General features: G+C 34.9%; 1 non-coding gene across 1 annotated transcript; it reads right to left on the bottom strand.

Moving 5' to 3' along the window:
• Window positions 1-385: 385 nt before the first annotated feature.
• Window positions 386-549, bottom strand: LOC142443813 (U1 spliceosomal RNA). The gene has a single exon (XR_012783560.1). It is a non-coding gene; the product is annotated as a U1 spliceosomal RNA (small nuclear RNA).
• Between the last annotated feature and the right edge of the window lie 5,462 nt (window positions 550-6,011).

Below are 6,011 nucleotides of genomic sequence, written 5' to 3'. Positions count from 1 at the left end.
TCTTTCCTCTGATTTGCTTTTAAATGCTCTTGACAACTACCTAAAATAATGGCCAGGCATCAATTGTTTCTTTAAGGCTCACTGTAAACTAAAATAACATTTAGGATAAACAAAATCATCGTCTTACTTAAGATACATTTAAATTTATTGAATATATAATAAATTGTACTTTAACTGTTTGTACAAGTGACAATAATACAATTATTTTAATCCTATCAAAGTATTGCACTCAATTAATGGGTTTACATGTTACATAATCCAATGTAGTGATGTCTTTCCTATAAGGGATTATTTATTTTATAATAAATAAAATGTTTTTTATTCCTATTCCTCTGGACAATATATCTTTAAAAGTCTACTATAATGTAATTTTTTCTCTTTTATACAGGTGAGAGCACAAACACAGTTTCCCACTTCCACAAATTATGCAGTTGAATTTCCTACATTTGGGGAAATCGCAGGGGTCAGCACATCTGGAGTGCAACGGATAAGCCTCACCCTGGGAAAACCACCTTCGTGATCATGGTATCTCCCCTGCCAGGTAAGTATAACAAATGTAATATTTCATAAGGTTATTTTTGGACCACACCCTTCTCTCAGACTCCTTAGTTCTTAAACATTTACTCTTGATTTAACTTTGTTGAAATTTATTATGTGTAACATCAGAATTTGATTTATGACACAACCTTGTTAGTTGAAAGTGAAGAGGTCCTGAATCATTTGCTAATGAAGATGAAAGACTACAGCCTTCAGTATGGGGTACACTCAACATAAAGGGGAAAACATCCTGAACCAATAGACAATTTCATAATAAACAAAATGTTGATGTTTTCCAAGATTTCATTTACTTGGATTCAAAAACACCTATTAAAGCATACATCAGGAAAACTAATTGCATTTGTTTTTTAAAGTGTTAAAAAGTAATTGAGAAAAAGACTGTCTCTGACTTGAGCCATGTTTTGAATATGTGTATGTCAAAGATGAATAATAACTAGGAGCCTGAAGAATTGATGTATGTGAATTATTTGCTAGGTGAAGAATATTGAATATACCATGGGCTGAAAGAAGAATGATCAAATCTATCTTCCAAAAAAGTAAAGCCAGATGTACTTGGGAACTGCAGAGTGTAAGACTTCGTCTCACATATTTTGGACTTATTTCGGGAGAAACAAATCCTTGGAGAATGAGATTATGCTTGGTAAGGTAGAAGATCGGTAAAAAAGAAAAAGACCCTAAATGAGAGGGATTGATATAATGACTGCAAAAATGTGCTATGAAATAATAATTGTGAGAATAGTATGAAACCAGGCAAGATTGTTTCCTTTTATTTTTTACCATAGGATTACTAGGATTCAGAATCAAATCAAATCATCTAACAACAGCAAAAAAGTAATAAATTGAACTATCAAAATGATATGCATAGATTTCTAACTTAGTAGCATATCTCATATTTGAAGTTACACAGAATAAGTATCCAAAAAAATAATTTTCTTCTTTTTAATCTAATTTCAGAGCTATATTTTACTGTCACTCTAATTTATCAAAACCCTCGAGTGATCCCAAGAAAGTGTTCTGTGTCTTATAGATGCTTAGAGAAATTAAATAAGTATGAAACTTGCATAACATGTGGGAGAAATCAAATGAAATAGGAGCCTCGTGTGACATTTAACGTCTTTTGTTTTGCTTTTTTCTATGAGAGGTCAGACTACTGCAAGAGGAAATGTTATGAGGGGGATTCTAGAGGACATCATTTAAAATATGAAAGCTTGTTTTATTAGAGCTTATCTTGAAGTGCCATCATTTCCTACTTATGAAGTGCATGAAAGGACACTTTGTTTAGTCTACATATCTCAATAAGTTGTATTTCAATATGCACATGGAATTTCTATTGAAAACATCATCTTTAAAATGAAATGTATAATGTATTTGAGGGTAAGCTTTAAAATATTGCAATATGATTCCAATACGTAAGTGGCTTGTGTGTTGCTGTGGTGTTGGAAGCTCTGTCACTGTTAGTTCAAATGGCAGCAGGGTCACCCCAGGTGAACAGCCTCCAGCTGAACTTCCAGACTAAGATTAGACGTGAGAAGGAATAGGCTGATCCCTTCTAAAGGATTCAAACTCCAAACTCAATGCCATTGAGCTAATTCTGACTCATCGTGACCCTGTGGACTGAGTCGAACTGCCCTTTTGGGTTTCCAGTGGATGTAGATCTTTATGGGAGCAGAAAGCCTCACCTTGCTCCCACAGAGCACCAGATTAGTTCCATCTTCTGACCTCCATATTGAAAACCTTATGAACAACAGCTAATATTGTCGGAGATGGTGCAGGAAGATACGCTCATCATGTTAAAGGCATTCATAGTGAAGTGGATTGAGTAGAGTTTCCAGAACTTCATTTTCAGATGGGAAATAACTATAAATGAGGTTAATCAAGTTCAAATATTCATTATTAATAAAAACAAACCATGTGCAAGCTAAGATTCTAGGAAAATTGGAAGTCATCAAAAGTGCAAAGGTGATGGACAACAGAAAACTGGGTGAAGGGAGACATTGGACATGTGTAAGATATGGCAAAGGAATAATTATTTATGTATTATGAAGGGTTTATGAGGGAGGGTGGGGGGAGAATGGAGGGAACCGATCACAATGACCTATTATAACCACCTCCCAGGGGGATGGACAACCGATAAGGGGGTAAAGTGAGATATCGGACAGTGCAAGACAAGAAAAAATAATAATAATTTATGAATTATCAAGGGTTCGGGAGGGAGGGTAAAAATAAGGAGCTGATACCAAGGGCTCATGTAGGAAGAAAATGTTTTGAAAATGACGATGGCAACAAATTTACAAATGTGCTTGACACAATGGATGTATGTATGGATTGTGATAAGAATTGTACAAGCCCCATATAAGATGATTTATAAAGAAACAAAAACAACCATGTGACCAAAAGAATGCAGAAAGTATTTAATTATAATAATTGTTAATTATGTAGTAATAAACAGATATTATTTAATAATCCCATAATCATTAAACATATAACTAATTCCTTAATTTATAATAGCTTTTGAAGTCATTTAATTAGATTATTATAGTTTAGTACTTAAAGGATTAATTATTTAAATTATTTCAAATATTGAAATTCTTTTATACTTATTTATATTAATTAATCATTATAGTTAATGATTATTTATTCATATTAATATCACATGGAAGTAATTTTTTACTATAAATCATTCAATGGTGATTGCAGCAGTGAATTGACAAAGAGCTGCCAGGAAGTCAAACCTGTTTCAAAAGACGAGGTAGAACAAGGCGAATCATTGCTGATGTCAGCTGCAGCTTGGCTTAAAGAAGAAAATATAATACAGATATTTAATTGTCTTTTCTTATTATGTGAAAGTATGCAACTGTGGGTTCATAATAAAGTTGGAATAGCATTGAGAAATACTGGAATCCCAGAATCAATCAAGCAGAGCAAGGGAATGCTTCACTGTATGAAACTATGAAAGGTATCTGATAGTGTACTTTCCATTTTTATTCCATCTGTATGCTAGCAAATAATTGGAAAGCTGGATTTAATGAAGAAGAAAGGGGCATTAAGATAGGAATATTTATTAACAACCTTTGGCAAGTAAGCGGAACAATTTTGCTAACGAACATCAGCAACCTTCTGAATGGATTGCAAGTCATCCATATTGTAAAGAAAACCCAAATATTCACAAGTAAATCTATAGACAGCATCATGATAAATGAAGAAACTAACTTTCAAAGATGTATTTTATTTTGCTTTTATACATATGTACTGCTCTTGGAAGAAGAAATCAAAGGATATATTGCATTAGGAAAATCTATACTACAAAATCCCACTAATATGTTGAAGAGCAAGAATATTATTTTGAGGACTAAGATGCTGCTCTCTTGAATCCTGGTATTGTAAATTGTCTCATTTGGATGTGGAAGTTGGACAATAAATAAGTTTGCAAAAGAATCAATGCACTTGGATTGTGTTATTTTTGAAATGGTAAGTATACTAGACTTCCAGATGGACAAGGAAACCACTCTTGGAAGAAACCAGGAGGACAAGACTTTATTGTGCCTACTTTGGACATGTTAGCAGGAAAGACCAGTCCCTGGAAAATGACACCATTCTTGCTAAAGTAAAGGTAGGCATAAAGAGGAACACCCTCAAGGAAATGTATTGGCAGAGTGTCTGAAACTCTGGACTCAAACATGACAATGGTTGTGAGGATGGTTGAGACATGCAGTGTTTCCTTCTGGTCCAGTTATGAGGATTTTTGGTTTCCTTAAAAATGAACTGTAATCTAAAGGTTACAATGCTTGATTATAATTAACAAGTGCTTCTGGTCCTCCTCACTTTCAGCAAGCAATATTGTACCATCTGTATATCACAGGTGCCTAAGAACCTTCTTCCAATTCTGATGCCACATTCTTCTCCATGTAGTCTAGTTTCTCAAATATTAGGTCCACATAGAGATCAGACGGGTATTGTAAGAGGACCCTAACACACACCTTTTCAGACTTTAAACCATGCAGTATCCCCATGATCTTGTGCCACAACTTCTTCCTCATCCTTGTACAAGCTCCAAATGAGCCAAATCCAGTGTCTGGGATTCCAGTGCTTCTCAAGGCAATCCAGAGTTTGCGATAATCCATGCAGTCAAATGCTTTGACACAGTCAATAAAATGCCAGTAAAGCTATTTCTTGTATTGTCTGCTCTCGGCCAAGATCCATACATGAACCTCCAACAGCTTCCTGTCAGTCGACAACTGAAACTGTTGTTGGATGGCCTTCAGCCAAATTTTCCTTGCATGCGATATCACTGATCATTTAAGTAGACTATAATTTGTGCAGCCTGTTGAGTCCATTTTGTTAGTGGGGTAGCTATGGATCTCGTCCAGTCAGTTGTTCAAGTAACTGTATTCCAAATGTTCCTGGCATAGATGAGTAAATTCTTCTGTTACGTCATTATCTTGTTGAAACATTTCAATTGATATTCCACCATCTGAAGCCTCATTTTTAGCTAATACTCTTAGTGCAGCCTGAACTTTTTCTTTCAGTACCATAGGTTCTTTCTCAGAAGCTACATCCTGACATGGTGAAATGTTCACTAATTCTTTCAGTACAATAACTGTATATTATATTCTTCGTTCATGCATTTTGCATCATTCAGTGCTTGCCCATAGAAGCTTTCAATATTGCAACTCGAGACTTAATTATGTTCCTGAGTTTTTTCCATTTAAGATAGACTGAGTATGCTCTTCCCTTCTGGTTTTCTAACTTTAGGTCTTTGAACATTATATTATAATAATTTATTTTGTTTTCCTTGAAATTTTATGTTCAGCTCTTAGATTTCATCATTTCTTCCACTTGCTTTAGCTACCCTACCATTAAGAGCAAGTCTGAGACTCTCTCCTCACATCCACTTTGAGTTTTTTCTTTATTTCTGTCGTGTTTTTATGATGTTTTTAAAATTAATTGTGATGAATACATATATCTCATCACTCCATAGTTCAATAACAACCCTCAAAGTTGTACATTTACTATCACAATCAATTTCCAGACATTCCTTTTCCTTATGGACCCCTTGATGCTATCACCCCTTTATCCTACCACCACCTCTGTGTACCTCTCCCCCCCAAAACACTTATACCTATTGCTGACTCTATAGGTTCAACAATTCTGTTTTTCATACAGCAAAAAAAAAAAAAGAAAAACAATTACCCCATAGTCAAGAGGGTAACCCCCAATGACATAACACTTCCAAGATACCCCCTAATATGTACAGTCAAAAAACAATCAAAACAGTACAACCCCAAATACATAAGATTTTGTATACCAGATCATATCTAGCCTGCATCACAGGTCCCCCTTTCCTTCAATCCTTCAATTGTGGATAAAGGAGGTTCACCTGAGGGTTATTTCTTGAATAGTTCCACCAATGAAACTGGAATTCCTGCTGTCATCCACCCCTGGCCTCCTGCAAA

Source organism: Tenrec ecaudatus, chromosome 3 (assembly GCF_050624435.1).
Source record: "Tenrec ecaudatus isolate mTenEca1 chromosome 3, mTenEca1.hap1, whole genome shotgun sequence".
NCBI classification, from domain to species: domain Eukaryota; kingdom Metazoa; phylum Chordata; class Mammalia; order Afrosoricida; family Tenrecidae; genus Tenrec; species Tenrec ecaudatus.
The sequence above is the reverse complement of the archived record's forward strand: the minus strand, read 5'-3'. Positions and strand labels throughout refer to the sequence as shown.